At 39.9% G+C, this 22701-nt stretch overlaps 1 non-coding gene across 1 annotated transcript; it reads left to right on the top strand.

Moving 5' to 3' along the window:
- The first annotated feature begins 21891 nt into the window (after window positions 1-21891).
- On the top strand, window positions 21892-21998 carry LOC128286148 (small nucleolar RNA R71). The gene has a single exon (XR_008276693.1). It is a non-coding gene; the product is annotated as a small nucleolar RNA R71 (small nucleolar RNA).
- The last annotated feature ends 703 nt before the right edge of the window (window positions 21999-22701 follow it).

Genomic DNA, 22701 nt, shown 5'->3' on the forward strand with positions numbered 1-22701 from the left:
CGTGCACTCACAGGGGGTCGATCGCGATCTCGTCTAGAAAAGCCTAAAGTGTTTCTAGATCGGCCTAAATCATCTCTAAATTTCTTCGATGACTGTTGAAAGGACCTCCCCGAAGACCTCTTACGAAACTCCTTTGCTCCCATATCAGCTTTTCTTTTCTCCATATTGAGCTCCTCGGCTTTGCAAGCTCGCTCGACGAGTACCACAAATTCTCGGATTTCTAAAATGCCAACACACAGCTTTATATCATCATTCAGTCCATCTTCAAAATGTTTACACATCACAGCTTCTGAAGAGATGCATTCTCGCGCGTACCGGCTAAGCCTCACAAATTTTCGTTCATAGTCGGTAACCGACATGGAACCTTGTTTGAGTTCAAGAAATTCCTTCCGTTTTTGGTCAATGAATCTCTGACTGATATACTTCTTTCGAAACTCGGTTTGGAAAAACTCCCAAGTTACTTGCTCTCTGGCACTGTGAAGTCAACATATTCCACCAATAGTAGGCGTAATCATGTAGCAAGGAGATGGTACACTTTAGGCACTCATCGGGTGTGCAAGATAGCTCGTCGAGTACCCGAATAGTGTTGTCCAACCAAAATTTAGCTTGCTCGGCATCATCGCTGTCCGTAGCTTTAAATTCAGTAGCCCCATGCTTTGGATTACATCAACTGGGGCTTATTTGACCTTATTTGGTCTGGCTATCGGAGGTATCGTAGGTGCGGGGGTGGTATTAGTCGGGAATGGAGGTTGTGGAACAGCCGTATTAGTCCGAATGTATTGGTTGAACCAATCATTCATCACGCTATAAAAAGCTTGTCTAGCTTCATCATTCGGATTACTAGCAATAGGTTGAGTGTCTGTCGGTATTTGTCCCTTGTCTTGAGGGAGCAGCGCTACACTCTCAAGATCATCGCCTATCGCTCGGTCGGAATCGGGATCCATTACTATAAGTAAACACATTGGCAAATGTCAGAAATCACCACACTATCAAATAATCACATAATGGCATGTATAGCTAGACCCAAACGTATTACGGTAGTCCTCGAATCGACTAAACCGTAGCTCTGATACCAATTTAATTGTAACACCTCGTGTCCGACTCCGGCAACGTTCTCGGGTACGGGGTGTTACAGATCGATCGGCTTTCCTTGAGCAGTTCCCTACTTCCCTCTCTATGTGTCCTCTTTTCTCCTCCTCTAAGCTGTATATATAGGCTTTAGAATGCCTAAGAACCCTCAAAATTGGCCTTTTCCAAATCGGAGTAAACTTGGGCTCGGCAGGGACACGTTCGTGTGACACGTCCTTGTGCGATTACTTCAGGCCGTGGTCAAGCTTGTTAAATAAGCACGGGCGTGTGGTCCACCCGTGTGAGTCATGCTTCGATTATGCCAAATTGACACGACTGTGTGGTCTGCCCGTGTGAGGAGGTCTAGGCCGTGTTGATTTCATACGTTGGCCCATTTTCTCCATTTTTGGCCCGTTTCTCGTTCCATTCACTATCCTATGCTCACCTAAGTATAAAACATGAAATTAAGGCATTAGGACCATCGAATTCACCAATTTTAAAGAAAAATCATTCATAAAATATGCTAAGAATGGGATAAAAATATGTATGAATTACGGTTTATCAAATACCCAAACACTTAAGCATTTACTTGTCCTCAAGCAAAATCCTCAACTCATAATCAAAATAAATTCTTCTCAACTTATAATTTCTATCAATAATATCTCAAAATAATCCATAGGTAATTATACATTGAAAATTCAACTAAAAGAACATTAAAGTTTCAAACATTCCAAGTTGAGTATTTTATCATGAAAACATAGGTGTCTCCCCTCGTCTAAGTAATTACCCTTGATTCAAAATATCACAGAGTTTCACATCCTCACTAAAGATTCACTCAAATCACTCGAGGTGTTTAAGGACAAAAAATGAAACATTCAATAGTCAATAATGAAAAGTCATTACCATAGGCTTGAATGAAAATCAAATCTCCACCACTATAAATTGAGATGAAACATCAATCAAAAGGTCTTTAGAGGGTTGTAACGTGGCTTTGGTTAGAGAGTGTGGTCACAAACTGAAAGAAAGGGTTAGAATCGAGATTGAATTGAAAAATTGTTTAACTAGAAAAATGACTAGTCATCAATTGCGTACAACAGAGCTTTTTCTCAGAATATGGAATTTAACTTTTTAGCTCAGAAAATCACTACTACTAATATATATACATGTATATTTTTTTTCTAAACAAGACAAATTACAAAATAGAATAAAACATAGCTAAGCAATTATTCCAACTCAAATCTCGACAAAATGTGACAGCCCAAAATTGACCCTAGTCGGAATGTGGTTTCGGGACCACAAAACCGAAGCATAAAAATAATTAAAAATTTATTTTGATACCTATAATATGTGCGTGCTCATGTATGACATTTTATGATGATTGATTTAGTGTTATAAAGGTGAATTTCACTAGAAAGGACTTGTGTGAGAAAACTTAGAAATGAGATAGGCAAATGTTGAAGAGGCCTATTGATGCACACTAGGAAAATGTTGTCCTTGCATGTCAAATTCCCCAAATTTGACTATAATGGCCGCCAAGGTGGGCATGATGGGCAAGGAAAACATGTTTCCAACATGTTTGGCTAGTGAGTCATGTAGGAAGTATTATAATAAAAATAAGCATAAAAATGAAAAAAAAAAAGAGAAAGATGAGCTTGGATGCCCCTTGCCGTGAGTTGAGAAAGAAGGAAGAAAAATTTTTGTTGTGTTCATCCATTTTCACTTCTTGGCGAAAATACTAAGGAAAAGGGGAGGACTTTTGCTTCATGCTTGGGTTGGAAGAGATCTAGAAGGAGATTTGGCTAAGTTTGCATCAAGATTAAGGTATGTATGAGGTTGTGTTAGGAGTTTCATGCATGTTTTGGTTGCTAACTTGATGTGCATGTTAGCCATGGCTCAAATCCTAGTTATGCCATGGAAATGGTATTTGGCCAAAGTTGTTATGGTGATAAAGCCATTGCATGCTAAGTGTAAAGCTTGATGATGATGCATGCAATGATGGATTGTCTACTCTTGAGTAAGATTTTGAGTTTTCTTTTGTTTAATCATCATTGAAGTTGAAAAGGAGCATGATTGTCATATTCGCCATGATGCATTCATAAGCATGGTTCATGCTTCTTGCATGTTAGTTAAAATTTGTGTTTTGGATGGCTATGGACACCTTGAAATTCGCCATGCTCATATATGTATATATATGTTTGCACATGATGTTTGGTTATGAACTAAGTGATGAATATGTTTGTTTAAAGAAGAAGATGTTGAAGAATGAATGTGAAATTGCATGCACATTGGCCTAGCACACATATGAGTGCTCGATGCTATATTATAAGTTTTGAGCAACAATATGCAAAGCATTAACTAGTAAAATGCATGCTGTTTTGTGAGGTATTAAGTGCATAATTGGCCTCAACATGTACATGAATATTCGGCCTTGGGTAGCCTATTGAAGGCCTTAGCTTTTCCTTAATGCTCGAATAAATTGTATTGAATTGCTTGATGTAGTATAAAATGTGCATGACCATTGTGTATTCAAGCTAAAGAGTGGCCATATGACCATTTAAACTCCTTGTCATATTCGGCCATAAGCTAGCACAATGAGGTTTTAATAGATTGAATTTGTTTGAATTAGCTCAAGAGCTAAGAGGGCCACAATTGGACAAGGGGAAGGAAAAAGTGATCGAATAGCCGTAAAAGCCGTTCGACAACATCCGAGGTAAGTCCTCAAGAAGTGACCTTAATTGAATTATGTGGAATGAAATATGGATGTATTGATTATTGATTTATGTGTGTATGAGTATTCGAATTCTACCCGGGCTAAGTCCCGAAGGCGATTATGCTAATGATTATAATTGTGTTTGAGCCTTAGTAACGAAAATGAAATATGTATGTCCAATGATTATTGATGTATGTGTGCATGAGAAATTGAATGATATCCGGGCTAAGCTCAAGACAATTATGCTGGAAATTATATCCGGTTAAGACACGAAGGCAATTGTGCTAGCGGCTATATCCGGGCTAAGACCAAGGCATTCGTATGAAGTCATTCTATCCGGGCTAAGACCAAGGCATTTGTGCACATGCTTATATCCGGTTATATTCAAGAATCTTGGGCTGGAGGTGAGTGTTGGTTGCTGTAATAAATTCAATTAGTACACTCGAGAAGCCCAAAGAATAAGGTACGTTTATATGTGCATTGGAAAGTCGACATGTTTGAGCAACATTCGCTCAATCGACTAATGAATTTCAGTTATTGAATTGATTGATACTTTGTGAAAGTATATAATGATGAAGTGTGAAGTAAGAATGTGTATTAATGAAATGACGCATTTGGCTATGTGAATGTATTGCTGTAATTAGAGTTGATTATATTCCTTGAGACTTACTAAGCATAAAAATGCTTACTCCGTTTCTTTGCTCTCTGTTTTATAGATTTCGCTCGATAGCAATCGGATTCGGGATCAATAAAGTCGAAGTCATCCACACTATCAACGTCTCTATTTTGGTATAAATTTTGGTTGAACTTTGAAATGGCATGTATAGGACTACCCTTGTTGGTTAAATATGTTGTGATGTATTTGTGTACGGCCATGCGAAAATGGCTCGTAAAAGTGAAGTATCGACTTAGACTATTTGCGGTTTGTATATGTATATATTTGGTGTCATGATGTGACCATGGATTGGAAATGGGAATGTTGGTCACATGATCAGCCATTGGCATGGTTAAAATGATCATATATGAACCTATGTATGGCAAGACTAGTTGGTTCATGGAGACTACCAAATAGGTAAGACCTACCTTAAAACAGATGCTGCCAGCTGCAGTGACGTGAATGTGAAAAATCACCAAAATTTGTAGGAATGGTATTAAATAGTGAATAAGCTATGTAAATGAACCTTGATGAGTCTATTTTCATATGGAAGAAACGAAATGGTCATAGGAGTTACATGTTAAGAGATATTAAAGCTATTGTGAGACAGGGCCAGAACGGTTTCTGGGTCCCCTGTCGTAACTTTAAAAATTTTCTATAAATTATCCAGAAAGAATTAGGAGTCATTCCTTATATGTACAGATTTCATTTTGAGTCTAGTTTCATTAGAAACAAACGGCACCAGTATTAAAGTTCTGTACAGTGAGATATTCAAGTTGTAACGCGCGAAGGTCAGAGCAGTTGATCCCTGTAACATGGGTGACTTTAACTAATAAACTGTACCAATTGGCCCGACCAAAAATTCTAGAAATAAATACATGGATGGATACATGAGTCTAAATTCAGGGAAAATTTACGAAACCAGTTTCCGAGTTTTGAAACTCGAGATATGATTTTTAAGGCGACGGTGACGCAGTTTTCCAGCCTGACTGGAAATGTCAAATTGGTGGGCAAAACAAGTGAACTTGGTTTGTTAACCCTCGTGTCCGATAACGGCGATGGTCTCGGGTTCGGGTGTTACAATTTTATTGGTATCGAGCCACGGTTTAGTCGATTCTAGGACTACCGTGATGTGTTTGGGGTCTAGCTATACATGCCATTAAATGATGAATCGATAGTGTGGTGATTTCGACAATTTGACTTTGTGTTTGTTTATAGCAATGGATCCCGATCCCAACCGGCGATAGCTGATGATGTGGAGAGTGTGGCGCTTGCTCCGCGCAAGAAGGGACAGCGCCGGCGGACTCTCAACCTATGGCCAGCAATCCGAATGATGAGGCTAGGCAAGCCTTTTATAGTGTGATGAACGAATGGTTTAATCAATACATTCGAACTAACACTACTGTTCCACAACCTCCATTCCCGACAAATGCAACCCCAAGACCTACAATACCTCCGGTGATGACCAAATAAGGTCAAGTAAGCCCCAATCGACGGATTCGAAAACATGGGGCCACTGAATTTAAGGCTACGGATGATGATGATGCCGAGCGAGCTGAATTTTGGTTGGATAACACTATCCGGGTGCTCGATGAGCTATCCTGTACACCCGATGAGTGCTTAAAGTGTACCATCTCCTTGCTACGTGAGTCCGCCTACTATTGGTGGAGTACTCTGACTTCTGTGGTACCTAGAGAGCAAGTGACTTGGGAATTCTTTCAAACCGAGTTCCGAAAAAAGTATATCAGTCAGAGATTCATCGACCAAAAGTGAAGGGAATTCCTTGACCTTAAGCAAGGTTCTATGTCAGTTACCGACTACGAACGAAAATTTGTGAGGCTTAGCCAGACGCGAGAATGCATTTCGTCCAAGCCATTATGTGTAAACGCTTCGAGGATGGGCTGAATGATGATATAAGGATGTTCGTTGGCATTCTCGAGATACGAGAGTTCGTAGTACTTGTTGAGCGAGCTTGTAAAGTCAAGAGCTTAGAAAGGAGAAACAAAAAGCTGATGTGGGAACCGGAGAATTCGAAGAGGTCCTCGGAAAGTCTCTTCAACAAGCATCAAGAGATTTCGAGATGATGCGAGCTGGTCTAGAGGCGTTTCGGGCTTTTCTAGACGAGGACGCGATCGACCCCGTGACCACACGAGTCACTTCGATCGCCGATGGTGGAAATGATCGCCGAGAGGGCGAGTGTCCACATTGTGGCAAATGGCATTCGGGAGCTGTTGGTTTCGTGATCGCTCTCGCTATAAGTGTGGGTCGGCCGACCACTTTATGAAGGATTGCCCGAGGATGCATGAGCAGAATGTAAGTCGAGTGGAAACCCGGTGCTACCATCGCCGAGGTAGGCCACCTAGAAATATGGGCAATGTCGTTGGCGGTCGAGAGGATCTAGAGATGCTACCATCGATCCGAGGCTCGTGCTCTGCAAGGACTTATGCCATACGCGCGCGTGAGGATGCTGCCTCTCCAGATGTCATTACCGGTACTTTCACTCTTTTCAATACAAATGTGATTGCTTTGATTGACCCTAGTTCTACTCATTCATATATATGTGAAACCTTAGCATCCAGTAAGACTCCGCCTATTGAGTCTACTAAGTTTGTAATTCGGGTGTCAAACCCCTTGGGTCATTACGTGCTTGTCAACAAAGTGTGCAAGAAAAGTCCCCTAGTGTTCCGAGGTTCTTGTTTTCCGGCGGACTTGATGCTTTTGCCGTTCGATGAGTTCAACGTTATTCTTGGTTTGGATTGGTTGACCATGCACGATACGGTTGTAAATTGCAAGAGCAAGACTATCGATTTGAGGTGCGCGAATAATGAAATAATTCGGGTTGAGTCTACGGACTTAAAGGGGTTGCCAGCGGTAATATCAGCGATGGTGGCCCAGAAATATGTAAGAAAAGGGTGCGAAGCGTACCTTGCGACGTGCTTTCGATGACAAGGAATCGAAAAGAAACCCGAATCTGTGCTCGTGGTTTGTGAATACCGGATGTTTTCCCGAAGAATTGCCGGGTTTACCACTGCTCGGAAATAGAATTTGGCATCGAATTGGTACCGGTACCACTCCAATTTCGATAGCTTCAGATCGTATGGCACCAACGGAATTAAAGGAGTTGAAAGCTCGGTTGCAAGAATTGGTGGATAGAGGTTTTGCTCGCCGAGTTTTTCGCCTTGGGTGCGCCGGTGTTGTTCGTGAAGAAGAAGGATGGAACCATGCGGTTGTAGATCGACTATCGCCGACTTAATAAAGCGACGATAAAGAACAAATATCCATTGCCACGTATTGATGACTTGTTCGATCAACTCAAGGGAGCCTCGGTGTTCTCGAAAATAGATTTGAGATCGGGCTATTATCAATTGCGAATCGAGATTGGACGTACCCAAGACCGCCTTCGAGCGAGATATGGTCACTATGAGTTCCTAGTGATGCCGTTTGGGCTCACTAATGCCCTCGCGGTATTTATGGATTTAATGAATCGGATCTTCGCACCATATTTGGATCGATTCGTAGTCGTGTTCATTGATGACATCTTGGTCTATTCAAGAAATGAGACCGAACATCTTTGAACACCGCGGTTAGTGCCGCAAATCTTACGGGATAAGCAATTATATGCTAAGTTCAAGAAGCGTGAGTTCGGTTAAGAGAGGTTAGCTTCTTGGGTCATGTGGTATCTGCATCGGGTATTCGAGTCGACCGAATAAAATTTCAGCCATACTTAATTAGAAGCCTCCAGAAATATTCTTGAGGTTCGAGCTTTTTGGGGCTTGGTTATTACCGACGATTTGTAAAGGCTTCTCAACGATAGCCACGCCGATGACGGCTACTCCAAAAGGATGTTAAGTTCGAATGGATTGAGAAATGCCAAAAAGTTTCGATCAATCGAAAACTTTTTGATGAAGCCCCAATTTTAGTGCAACCCGAATCTGGCAAAGAGTTTGTCATCTATAGTGACGCCTCCCTCCTTGGGTTAGGTTGCGTATTGATGCAAGAAGGTCGAGTTGTGGCTTATGCGTCAAGGCAATTAAAGCCACACGAGAAAAATTATCCGACCCATGATCTCGAATTGGCTGCCATTGTGTTCGCCATAAAGATATGGCGACATTACTTATTTGGTGAAAGGTGCCATGTGTACTCGGATCACAAAAGTCTCAAATATTTGATGACCCAAAGAGACTTAAATCTGCGACAAAGACGTTGGCTCGAGCTGTTAAAGGATTATGAGCTGATCATTGACTATCACCCGGGAAAGGCGAATGTGGTTGCGGATGCCTTGAGTCGTAAATCATTATTCGCTTACGAGCGATGAACGTGCACTTGTCATTCGATCCGATAGTGTATTAGCAGCTGAATTGAAAGCCAAACCACTGTTGATACATCAAATTCGAGAAGCTCAGAAAGTCGATGACGAGTTGGCTGCAAAACGGGCTGAGTGTGTGCCGAACAAGGACTCGAAATTTCAAATCGATGATGATGATTGTTTGAGGTTCAAAAGTCGTCTGTGTGTTCCAAAGAATTCGGAACTCATTTCGATAATTCTGAATGAAGCCCATTGTAGCCGAATGGCAATCCACCCGGGGAGTACGAAGATGTACAATGATTTGAAACGTCGATTTTGGTGGCATGGTATGAAGCGAGACATCTCTGACTTTGTTTTGAGATGTTTAATATGTCAACAAGTGAAAGCAGAACATCAGGTGCCTTCAGGATTACTTCAGCCAATCACAATACCCGAGTGGAAATGGGATCGAGTCACAATGGACTTTGTATCCGGACTGCCATTGTCAGCAAGTAAGAAGGATGCGGTTTGGGTCGTGGTAGATCGATTGACTAAGCGGCCCACTTTGTCCCCGTACGTACGGATTTTTCAATGGACAAATTAGCCGAATTGTACGTTTCTCGTTGTGAAATTACACGGGTGCCTATTTCCATCGTGTCGGATAGAGATCCGAGATTTACCTCGCGATTTTGGAAAAAGTTGCAAGAAGCTTTGGGTACCAAGTTGCATTTCAGCACCGCCTTTCACCCCAAATCGATGGTCAATCCGGCGGATAATTCGGATACTTGAGGATATGTTAAGATGTTGCGTCCTCGAGTTTAGTGGTTCATAGGAACGGTATTTGCCGTTGATTGAATTCGCTTACAACAACAGCTTTCAATCAAGTATTAAGATGGCACCCTACGAGGCTTTGTACGGTCGTAAATGCCGTACACCATTGTTTTGGACCGAGCTTGGTGAAAGCAAGATTTTCGGGTGGATTTGATTAGGGATCTGAATGTAAAGTGAAAGTAATCCGTGAAAGTCCGAAGATAGCCTCCGATCGTCGAAGTCGACGCGGATCTGAAGCGTAAGGATATCGAGTATCGTGGGTGATAAAGTGTTTCTCAAGGTATCGCCTTGGAAAAAGATACTCGATTCGACCATAAGGGCAAGCTGAGCCCGAGGTTCATTGGGCCATATGAGATATCCGAGCGAAGTCGGTCCGGTGGCATATTGTTTGATTTTGCCCCGAACTCAAAAAGGTTCACGATGTCTTTCATGTTTCGATGCTTCGACGCTATAGATCCGATCCATCGCACGAGATTAGTCCATCGAAATTGAAATTCAAGCTAATATGAGTTATGAGGAAGAACCGATTCGTATCCTATCACGAGAAGTGAAAGAGTTATAAACAAGCGGGTTCCGCTAGTGAAAGTGTTATGGCTCAAGCACGTGATAGAAGAAGCTACTTGGGAGACCGAGAACTCTATGAAAGAGCGATATCCAAACCTATTTACGTGTAAGATTTTGGGACGAAAATTTCTTAAGTGGGGAGAGTTGTGACAGCCCAAAATTGACCCTAGTCGGAATGTGGTTTCGGGACCACAAAACCAAAGCATAAAAATAATTAAAAATTTATTTTGATACCTATAATATGTGCGTGCTCATGTATGACATTTTATGATGATTGATTTAGTGTTATAAAGGTGAATTTCACTAGAAAGGACTTGTGTGAGAAAACTTAGAAATGAGATAGGCAAATGTTGAAGAGGCCTATTGATGCACACTAGGAAAATGTTGTCCTTGCATGTCAAATTCCCCAAATTTGACTATAATGGCCGGCCAAGGTGGGCATGATGGGCAAGGGAAAACATGTTTCCAACATGTTTGGCTAGTGAGTCATGTAGGAAGTATTATAATAAAAATAAGCATAAAAAATGAAAAAAAAAAAAGAGAAAGATGAGCTTGGATGCCCCCTTGCCGTGAGTTGAGAAAGAAGGAAGAAAAATTTTGTTGTGTTCATCCATTTTCACTTCTTGGCCGAAAATACTAAGGAAAAAGGGGGAGGACTTTTGCTTCATGCTTGGGTTGGAAGAGATCTAGAAGGAGATTTGGCTAAGTTTGCATCAAGATTAAGGTATGTATGAGGTTGTGTTAGGAGTTTCATGCATGTTTTGGTTGCTAACTTGATGTGCATGTTAGCCATGGCTCAAATCTGGTTATGCCATGGAAATGGTATTTGGCCAAAGTTGTTATGGTGATAAAGCCATTGCATGCTAAGTGTAAAGCTTGATGATGATGCATGCAATGATGGATTGTCTACTCTTGAGTAAGATTTTGAGTTTTCTTTTGTTTAATCATCATTGAAGTTGAAAAGGAGCATGATTGTCATATTCGCCATGATGCATTCATAAGCATGGTTCATGCTTCTTGCATGTTAGTTAAAATTTGTGTTTTGGATGGCTATGGACACCTTGAAATTCGCCATGCTCATATATGTATATATATGTTTGCACATGATGTTTGGTTATGAACTAAGTGATGAATATGTTTGTTTAAAGAAGAAGATGTTGAAGAATGAATGTGAAATTGCAAGCACATTGGCCGAGCACACATATGAGTGCTCGATGCTATATTATAAGTTTTGAGCAACAATATGCAAAGCATTAACTAGTAAAATGCATGCTGTTTTTGTGAGGTATTAAGTGCATAATTGGCCTCAACATGTATATGAATATTCGCCTTGGGTAGCCTATTGAAGGCCTTAGCTTTTCCTTGATGCTCGAATAAATTGTATTGAATTGCTTGATGTAGTATAAAATGTGCATGACCATTGTGTATTCAAGCTAAAGAGTGGCCATATGACCATTTAAACTCCTTGTCATATTCGGCCATAAGCTAGCACAATGAGGTTTTAATAGATTGAATTTGTTTGAATTAGCTCAAGAGCTAAGAGGGCCACAATTGGACAAGGGAAGGAAAAAGTGATCGAATAGCCGTAAAAGCCGCTCGACAACATCCGAGGTAAGTCCTCAAGAAGTGACCTTAATTGAATTATGTGGAATGAAATATGGATGTATTGATTATTGATTTATGTGTGTATGAGTATTGAATTCTACCCGGCTAAGTCCGAAGGCGATTATGCTAATGATTATAATTGTGTTTGAGCCTTAGTAACGAAAATGAAATATGTATGTCCAATGATTATTGATGTATGTGTGCATGAGAAATTGAATGATATCCGGGCTAAGCCCCGAAGACAATTATGCTGGAAATTATATCCGGTTAAGACACGAAGGCATTCGTGCTAGCGGCTATATCCGGCTAAGACCAAGGCATTCGTGCGAAGTCATTCTATCCGGCTAAGACCAAGGCATTTGTGCACATGCTTATATCCGGTTATATTCAAGAATCTTGGGCTGGAGGTGAGTGTTGGTTGCTGTAATAAATTCAATTAGTACACTCGAGAAGCCCAAAGAATAAGGTACGTTTATATGTGCATTGAAAGTCGACATGTTTGAGCAACATTCGCTCAATCGACTAATGAATTTCAGTTATTGAATTGATTGATACTTTGTGAAAGTATATAATGATGAAGTGTGAAGTAAGAATGTGTATTAATGAAATGACGCATTTGGCTATGTGAATGTATTGCTGTAATTAGAGTTGATTATATTCCTTGAGACTTACTAAGCATAAAAATGCTTACTCCGTTTCTTTGCTCTCTATTTTATAGATTTCGCTCGATAGCAATCGGATTCGGGATCAATAAAGTCGAAATCCACACTATCAACGTCTCTATTTTGGTATAAATTTTTGGTTGAACTTTGAAATGGCATGTATAGGACTACCCCTTGTTGGTTAAATATGTTGTGATGTATTTGTGTACGGCCATGCGAAAATGGCTCGTAAAAGTGAAGTATCGACTTAGACTATTTGCGGTTTGTATATGTATATATTTGGTGTCATGATGTGACCATGGATTGAAATGGGAATGTTGGTCACATGATCAGCCATTGGCATGGTTAAAATGATCATATATGAACCTATGTATGGCAAGACTAGTTGGTTCATGGAGACTACCAAATAGGTAAGACCTACCTTAAAAACAGATGCTGCCAGCTGCAGTGACGTGAATGTGAAAAATCACCAAAATTTGTAGGAATGGTATTAAATAGTGAATAAGCTATTTAAATGAACCTTGATGAGTCTATTTTCATATGGAAGAAACGAAATGGTCATAGGAGTTACATGTTAAGAGATATTAAAGCTATTGTGAGACAGGGCCAGAACGGTTTCTGGGTCCCCTGTTGCAACTTTAAAAATTTTCTATAAATTATCCAGAAAGAATTAGGAGTCATGCCTTATATGTACAGATTTCATTTTGAGTCTAGTTTCATTAGAAACAAACGGCACCAGTATTAAAGTTCTGTACAGTGAGATATTCAAGTTGTAACGCGCGAAGGTCAGAGCAGTCGATCCCTGTAACATGGGTGACTTTAACTAATAAACTGTACCAATTGGACCGACAAAAAATTCTAGAAATAAATCCATGGATGGATACATGAGTCTAAATTCAGGGAAAATTTACGAAACCAGTTTCCGAGTTTTGAAACTCGAGATATGATTTTTAAGGCGACGGTGACGCAGTTTTCCAGCCTGACTGGAAATGTCAAATTGGTGGGCAAAACAAGTGAACTTGGTTTGTTAACCCCTCGTGTCCGACACCGTCGATGGTCTCGGGTTCGGGGTGTTACACAAAAATAGGGATCAAATTAATTTAGGGGATTTCAACAATAATGAGTTATAGGTTAATATCGAGGGTAAATCAATGAATGGGTTGTTAGGCTCAAGGGGGTTCACTAAGGGTTAATTGTGAAGGTAGGCTTTTATGGAGTGAGTGGGTTAAACCTAAGTGCCTTTATCATTTTGACATATCAGATCAAATGGTGTGGTTTTGTCATGTATAATCAAACAAGTTCTAGAATAACAATTCAAAACTGACGCACTCATAATGAAAGTGAGCATGAAAGAAATAATAGATGCTCTAAAGGCTCAAGATCTCACAAAAATTATGGCTTTTTGATGTTTAAACTTGTGAATTCCAACTCAAGGTAATACCTAAACTTAGGGGAACAACCTAAAAGTTTTTAATTCTTCAAAAATCAACTTATCATGCTTGATTCCCTAATGTCTTAAAGTTTAAACAATCAATGCATAAATGCCTATGTTTTAATTCAAGATATATCAATAAAAGTCATAAATCAATCAAAAATTATCCTAAACATTATATGAGTGCTGTTCAAGAGAACAAGGCAATCATTTAGGCATTTTTCTTATAGTGAAATGAATACCCCCCACACTTAAGATGTACATTGCCCTCAATGTACAGAGATAGAAATATAGAAAAGAATATAAATATAAGATAGGGAGAGAAGTGAAACTTCCTAAGTGATGAATGAATTTCCTTAAACTGGAGTTTTGAAGAATAATCGAAGTGAGGGTGGAGGAGGATACTCCAGCAGTGGTAGAGGTTCATTAGTCCATAAGTCCTTCTCTAAAAGAATATTATATCTAGTGGTAGCTATGGTTGTGGTTGACCTAGACATGGCAGTCGTGGAGAACCTTTCCCAGTGGAGTTTCAAGTTCCTGAGTAATAGTGAGCTTTGGAGCTCTTTATAACTGTGATAGAATCAAGAACTCTTTTAGGAAATATATAAGGGAGAGTAAGTACTCGATATGAATTAGCCGAAATTAAAAATTATAAAATACTAATTATAAGTCCTAATTAAAATAAGGTGAAAGAAAAATAAAAAGTAGTCTTAAAATAAAATAAAAGTAAAAACATAAAATAAAAAATAATTTTTTTTAAACATCTTCATCGCTAGATGGTTCGCAAGGTGGGGGTGGCGATGAGATGTGGAAGTGCTGAAAAATCTAATGTAGTGTAGCATCAATGTGATTGAAGCGCTGAAAACATTGCTGCTCGAATCGAGTTAGGCGCTTAGAGATGTCAGCGTATAAAGCCGCCACATGAATTGGACGAGAGGGTGGTGATGGCTGAGATAGTGGGTTGTCGTGACGTGGAGGGACATCATCAGTAATGTCCTCGAGAGCGTCCTCCTTAGTGGATTGGGCGAGACGGTACTGAGGAGGGAAGGTGCCATGTCGATTCTCAATCATCCTCATACTTAGTATGCTCGAGATGCCCTGTGGGGACATCTGGCCCATGAGAGTGAGGGAGGATGATTGGGCTGCTGTGTTGAAGAGCCTGAAGTGTCGAGCCAACCGCGTCACATAGGGCCCGATGGAGATGACCCCCTTCCTATGCCGCTCCGTCTAATGTTGAATGGCTAGGGCAATGAAATAAGCAAGGTCTATGACGTGCCCGTACGACATACACCATAGAAAGTAGGCGTCGTGAGTGTTAACGATACCAATGCTCTCTCTCCTTCCTGTTAATGTGTGAGCCAAAATGGCGTGTAAGTACATTAGAGATGGAGGCAGAGCCGGGGGCGAAGGTGTTCCAACACCGTGAAGGAGAGTGATGGATATGGCGATTGACAGCGTGGAGTTCATTCTCCTCCATGAACTCCTCAGTGTAAAGGCCCAGTGCGGTTCCGAACTTCGGGACGTTCAATTGGTGGACTAGACCGCCAAGGAAAATTAGATTGTTCCTGGGTCATCAAAATAGGCCAACACGATTTGAAGATGGAACATTGAGTAGAGTTCCATCGTGAGTTTGAGATATGTCGGCTCGACAATCTCAAAGAAAAGCCCGCAAGGATCGGTGGTGAGGAAGGCCCGAATTGCATCCACGAGTTGGACTTGTTCTAGCCCAGCCTAGTCTATACAATGACTCACTTCCAAGGGTCAGGCCCGTAGGATCTGGAAAAGTTCTGCTTGGGGCCCAATGGGGAACTGTAGGAAAGGGTGACGAATTTTTGCGGTAGGACCGGAGGAAGATGATGCTCCCTTTCTTTTCTTCAAAGCAGGGACAGCGGCTTTCTTTCCTCGTGAAGATGACATGGTGTATCTATAATAGAAATTGAAGTGGAATGTGGATACTTTCCATGGGGCTTACATATTAACCTATACTATAATAGCCAAAGTGAAAGTAAATGTGCCAAATAACCCTATGAGAATAAGTAAAGGAGATGTCTAAAGAATGAATTTGTGTGGGCTTAATTGCATGAAACCCATAGAAACAATAACCATGAATTAATGTATCCTAATATACTAACTAAGAAAATAAAAAAATTACTAAAACAAAACTTAAAAATATACATTTATCTACTTAACTATGAATATGCACGAAAAATAGTCAAATGGAGCATAGAAATCATGAAATGAGTTAGAACTTCATCCTGAAAAAGATGATAACTATTCTAGATATGAAATTTGAGTGATAAAAAGATGAAAATAACAGGAAAAGTGCAGATTACTATGATAAATAGCATTAGAAATCAGTAAAATAAAAGAGAAAAGAGTAAACAAACGCTAGAAAGAGGAGAATGAGTGTCAAAAATAGGGTTGGAAGCGGCGCACGGGAGTGTTAGGGAGGCCGTGTGGACTTGCAACGGCTAGGGTTAGAGATTTTGGGTGAGGGAGATGATGAATAGTGAAGGTATTTATAGATTTTGGGACACATGGCCAAGGAACACGCCCGTGTTCCCTAATTTTTGCCTGTGTGATTCACGAATTTTGAATTTGGGTGCGTCTGACAATTGGCCCACGCCCGTGTACCTTGGGCGTGTTGGTGTACACGGCCGTGTCGCACGGCCGTGTCTATGTCCGTCTTTGTTCGCTTCTCCCACGCCCATGTATGAACGTCCACGCCCGTGTTGTTTTGGCAGGTTCACCCACGGCCATGTCGCACGGCCGTGGCGATTTATCATAGCCCGTGCTGGGAAAAATCTTTGCCCTGTTTCTACACGGTCTTATGCACGCCGTGTGCTTGGCCGTGTCTGTGTGGTAAACTTGTATTCAAGAGTTCCATTCGTAAGTTAGGTGTTAAACATAAAATTTAAAGAAGTTAATATAGTTAGGCTCAAGTTGCCTTCCGAGAAGCGCTTATTTATAGTCTAAGCTCGACTTACCTTTTCATTGAATGGTCATGGTGGTTCGAGGAGTTTATACTCCTCATTCCTACTGTGAATCTCATTAAAATAAGGTTTTAAGTAGGTATTGTTTACCATAAAAGTGTCAAACTTGGGATGACTTACCTCGACTGTATCAAATGGGAAAATGCTAAGTACCGTAAGAGGGTTTCTTCATTCGGTTTGGTAGTGATAATGTGAAGATCTGCGACATCTAATAAAACTTTATCTCCAACCTTAAGTTGATTTGGAAAGGTATTTAGCTTGTTCTGGCGTAGTTTTGGTTTATCGTGTGTTCTTGGTTTATGTGTCCGCCATTCATCTAGCTCCTCGATTTGTAGCCTTCGTTCTTCATGAATAGGTCCTCTACTATTGCTTGAAAATGGCACATGTACTTCCTTCAAACTCATTTCCTGCAAAGTAGGTTGCACCATATTATTAGTTTTAGTAGAATGGTTTAGACAATCACCTTTAATTTTTGATGTGGTGCTGGAATTGCGAGCTTGATGGTTTATTGTTTCGTCTCCCACACAAAGTGTGAGCTCACCTGTGCCAACATCAATAATCGTTCTAGCAGTTGCTAAAAAGGGCCTTCCTAAAATGAAATGAGTGTTTCTATCCTCCTCTATGTCTAGAACAACAAAGTCAACGGGAAATATAAATTTATTGATTTTAACTAATACATCTTCAATAATACCCCAAGGAAATCTTATAGTTTTATCTGCTAATTGAATGCTCATCCTAGTCTGTTTGGGTTTCCCAAGACCTAGTTGTGTAAACATTTTGTAAGGGATGACGTTAATACTAGCCCCTAAATCAGCTAATGCATTATTAACATCCAAAATACCAATTAAGCAAGGAATCGTAAAACTCCCTGGATCTTTTAGTTTGTTGGGTAGTTTATTCTGTAGAATAGCTGAGCAAACTGCGTTTAGCTTCACATGCGAAGCCTCGTCCAACTTCTGCTTATTTCTAAAAGCTCCTTTAAAAATTTCATTGCATTTGGCATCTATGATAGAGCTTCAATAAACGGTAAGTTAATATGTAATTTTTTTAAGAGTTGAAGAAATTTACCAAATTGTTCATCTGAGCAATTTTTCCTTATCACATTAGGTTATGGCACGCGCGGTTTGTATTCTGTACTTACCAATTTCTGCTCACTATGGTATACCTCACCTTTACCTTTGCTTATCTCAGTTTCCTACCTTGGTTCTGGTTCTGGTGTGACTAACCCTTCCTCATCTTGATTAGTAATCACGTTGAGTTGCTCCCTTGGGTTAGATTTTGTGTTGCTTGGCAAGCAACCTTGTGGTCGTTCAGAAATCAACTTGGCAAGCTGTCCAATCTAAGTTTCGAGCCCTAGGATCGATGCTTGTTGATTCTTAAGTGTTGTCTCAAGTATTCTAAAAATGAGTCTCTGAAACCGAGATGAATTTGGTTAGCATCTCCTCAAGGTTTGGCTTTTTCTCCTGCTGGTATGGTGGTTGCTGAAAGCCTGGAGGATGTTGTGGCCTTTGATTTCCTTGACCGCCCTACGAGAAATTGGGATGGTTCCTCCAACCTGCATTATAAGTGTTACTATATGGGTTATTTTTAGATCTAGAGTTATTGTTACCCATATATTGGACTTGTTCCTCCTTGATGCTAGGGTTGAAGGGTTGATATTCTTTGCACGCTCCTCCTTCATTCGAATCACACCTCATCACTAGATGTAACTGAGTAGAACCACACAAACCGTCAATCTTTTTATTTAAGAGTTCTACTTAGTTAGATAGCATAGTAACCACGTCGAGGTTGAAAACACCAGCTGCTTTCGTCGGCTTTGTTCTCATAACTTGCCACTGATAGTTATTCAGTGAGATCTCCTCAATAAATTCGTAAGCCACCTCAGGGGTCTTATTAGTGAGAGTTCCCCCAGTGGATACATCAATCATCTGCCGAGTCGAAGGATTCAGGCCATTATGGAACGTTTGAACCTGCAGCCAAAGTGGTAACCCATGGTGAGGGCACCTTCTCAAAAGGTCTTTGTATCTCTCCATGCATCGTAGAGTGTTTCTAAATCCATCTGCACAAAAGAAGAGATATCATTACATAATTTAACCGTTTTAGCCGGCGAAAAATATTTTAATACAAATTTTTCTGTCATTTGTTCCCAAGTAGTGATTGACCCTCATGGTAACGAGTTCAACCATTTTTTAGCCTTATTCCTTAACGAAATGGGAAACAACCGAAGACGAATGGCGTCATTAGAAACACCATTAATTTTAAAGGTATCACAAATTTCTAGGAAATTTGCCAAGTGAGCGTTGGGATCCTGGTCCTGCAAACCATCAAACTGAACAAACTGTTGTATCATTTGAATTGTGTTAGGTTTCAGTTCAAAATTATTTGCAGCAACAGTAGGTCTAACTATACTTGACTTAGTTCCTATTAAATTAGGTTTAGCATAATCATGCAGAGTGCACAGAGCAGGATTCTGATTAACAGCAATCGCAGGAGGTAGCAGATTTTCTTGGTTTTCATCCATCTCCTCGGTTGTGGTTTGAATATCGTCCTCTTGCTCGTTCTCTGTGTATCTTAAGCTTCGCCTTATTTCTCTTTGGTTTCTGCGAACTGTGCGATCGATCTCACTGGCAAAAAGTAATGGTCCTAACGGGTTTCTTCTAGTCAAAAACTATAAGAAGCTGCTAGAAAAAAAAGGAAAAAGAATAATTAGTAATAAAAATTAGAATAAAATTTAAATTAAAGTAAAAGTAAATGGCGAAAGTAATAAAAATCGAGTGTTCCTAATATCTTAGTTCCCCGGAAACGATGCCAAAAACTTGATACGTGATATTCGTGACAGGTTTTAAATATTTATAAAGAATCGTTCTTGAAATTAACTATTATCACGATGAAGGCAAGTGTACCTATCGAACAGTAGTATAGCTTTAGCAAGACTGGATTGTCGAACCCAAAGGAACTAAAAGTACTAGTAATAACTATCTTTTTATTATCTAGCCTAAGAATAATGGGGTTTGGTTTAACTAACTAATTAACTAAACTAAGAATTCACAGAAAATAGAATTGGGGAATTACTTTTGGAAAAACGACTGAATTAAGACAATACCTAAGGAAAAATCCACCTAGACTACACTTGTTATTTGACTCTGAATCGGACGATTTATTCATTTGACTTGATCCATAGAAATCCCTAAATTATATTATTATCCCTATTAAGACTAACAACATCTAACCCTAGGTTGAATAATTGAAATCTCTTTCTAATTAACTCCCTAAGGTTGCATTAACTCGATCTATGGATCCCCTTATTAGGTTTCACCCTAATCCGGCAAAATCTTGTCACCCTATCTCTAGGCGCGCAACCAACTCCGCTTAATTATGACAAATGTACTCTTAGACAGGGTCTATTCCTCCTCTAAATAAGAGCTTAACTGGAATCTATATCCTGGAATATCAAAACAAGAATTAAGAACACATAATTAAGAACAAGTCAAATATTTATCATACAATTCAGATAATAATAACAAGATTTGTCTTAGGTTTCATTCCCCTTAGGTATTTAGGGGGTTTAGTTCATAACTAAAAAGTTAAACATCTCAGAAGAATAATGAATACAAAACATAAAGAAAAACCCAAAACTCCTGAAGGGAAATTGAGGGGAAATCTTTAGTCTTGATGATGAATCCGGCTTCTAAGATGGATCGATCGGCTTTTCTTGAGCAGTTCCACGCTTCCCTCTCTGTGTGTCCTCTTTTCTCCTCCTCTAGGGTGTATTTATAGGCTTTAGAATGCCTAAGAACCCTCAAAATTGGCCTTTTCTGAATCGGACTAAACTTGGGCTCGACAGGGACACGTCTGTGTGACATGCCTTGTGCGATTACTTCAGGCCGTGGTCAAGCTTGTTAAATAGGCACGGGCATGTGGTCCACCCGTGTGAGTCGTGCTTCGATTTTTCCAAATTGACACGGTCGTGTGGTCTGCCCGTGTGAGGAGGTCATATTTTATGGATTTTTTTTCCTCAAAATTGGTGAATTCGATGCTTCTAATGCCTTAATTTCATGTTTTATACTTAGGTGGGCATACGAGAGTGAAAGGAACGAGAAACGGGCCAAAAATAGAGAAAATGGGCCAACGTACGAAATCAATACGGCTTGGCTAAGAATGGGATAAAAATATGTATGAATTACGGTTTATCACTGAGTGGTCTTCCTTGTCGCATTGGGGTATGGCACACGAGGTTTATATTCTGTACTTACCGATTTTTGTTAAATACCCACCTTAATTCTTACCTTTTCTTACCACCGGTTCTAGCCTTGGTTTTTCCACTAAACCTTCCTCATCATGAATGGAAATTGCATTGAGTTGCTCCCTTAGGTTAGATTCAGTGTTGCTTGGCAGGCTACCTTGTGGTCATTCGAAAATCAACTTGGCGAGCTGTCCAATTTGAGTTTCGAGCCCTTGGATTGATGCTTGTTGATTTTTGAGTGCTATCTCGGTATTCTCAAAACAAGTCTCTGACATCGAGATGAATTTGGTTAGCATCTCCTCAAGGTTTGGCTTTTTCTCCTGCTGGTATAGTGGTTGCTGAAAGCGTTGAGAGGGTGGTGGTTTCTGATTTCCTTGGCCTCCCCATGAAAAATTTGGGTGATTCCTCCAACCTGCATTGTAAGTATTGCTATAAGAATTGTTTTGAAATCGAGGATTATTACCAATGTAATTTAACTGCTCGTTCTCCATGTTGTGGCCATAAGGTGGGTATTCTGAACTGTTCGATCCACCTCCACTTGCTTCGTACCGCATTATTGGGTGAACTTGTGAAGAATTAAGAAAACCATCAGTTTTCTTATTCAAGAGTTCTACCTGATTAGAGAGCATGGTGACCAAATCAACGTTATAAACACTGACTATTTTCGTTGGCTTTGTCCTAATGACTTGCCACTGATAGTTATTCAGTGACATCTCTTCTATAAATTCATAGGTATCTTCAGGTGTTTTATTATTGATGGTTCCGCCAGCAGCTACATCAACCATTTGTCGAGTCGAAAGATTCACACCATTATGAAAAGTTTGAACCTATAGCCAAAGTGGTAACCCATGGTGAGGGCATCCTCGCAAAATGTCTTTATATCTCTCCCATGCATCGTAGAGTGTTTCTAAATCCATCTGTACAAAAGAAGATATATCATTACGTAATTTAGCCGTTTTAGCCGGTGGAAAGTATTTTAATGAGAACTTTTTGGTCATTTGTTCCCAAGTAGTGATTGACCCCTACAGTAACGAATTCAACCACTATTTAGCTTTGTTTCTCAATGAAAAAGGGAATAACCGAAGTCAAATGGCATCATCAGAAACGCCATTAATTTTAAATGTATCACATAGTTCTAAAAAGTTTCCTAAGTAGGCGTTGGGATCTTCGTCCTGCAAACCATCAAACTGAACAAATTTCTGTATCATTTGAATTGTGTTAGGTTTCATTCAACTTCAGTTATATTCTTATCGGACGATTTATTCATTCAACTTGTTCCATAGAGATCCCTAAGTTATATTCTTATCTCTCTCGAGACTAACAATGTCTAACCCTAGATTGAATAATTGAAATCTCTTTCTAATTAAGGCCCTAGGGTTGCATTAACTCGATCTATGGATTCCCTTATTAGGTTTCACCCTAATCCGGCAAAATCTTGTCACCCTATCTCTAGGCGCGCAATCAACTTCGCTTAATTATGACAAATTTACTCTTAGATAGGGTCTATTCCTTCTCTGAATAAGAGCTTAACTTGAATCAATATCCTGGAATATCAAAACAAGAATTAAGAACAAGTCAAATATTTATCATACAATTTAGATAATAATAACAATATCCATCTTAGGTTTCATTCCCTTTACGTATTTAAGGGTT

The sequence above is a fragment of the Gossypium arboreum genome, chromosome 12, assembly GCF_025698485.1.
Source record: "Gossypium arboreum isolate Shixiya-1 chromosome 12, ASM2569848v2, whole genome shotgun sequence".
Lineage (NCBI taxonomy): Eukaryota > Viridiplantae > Streptophyta > Magnoliopsida > Malvales > Malvaceae > Gossypium > Gossypium arboreum.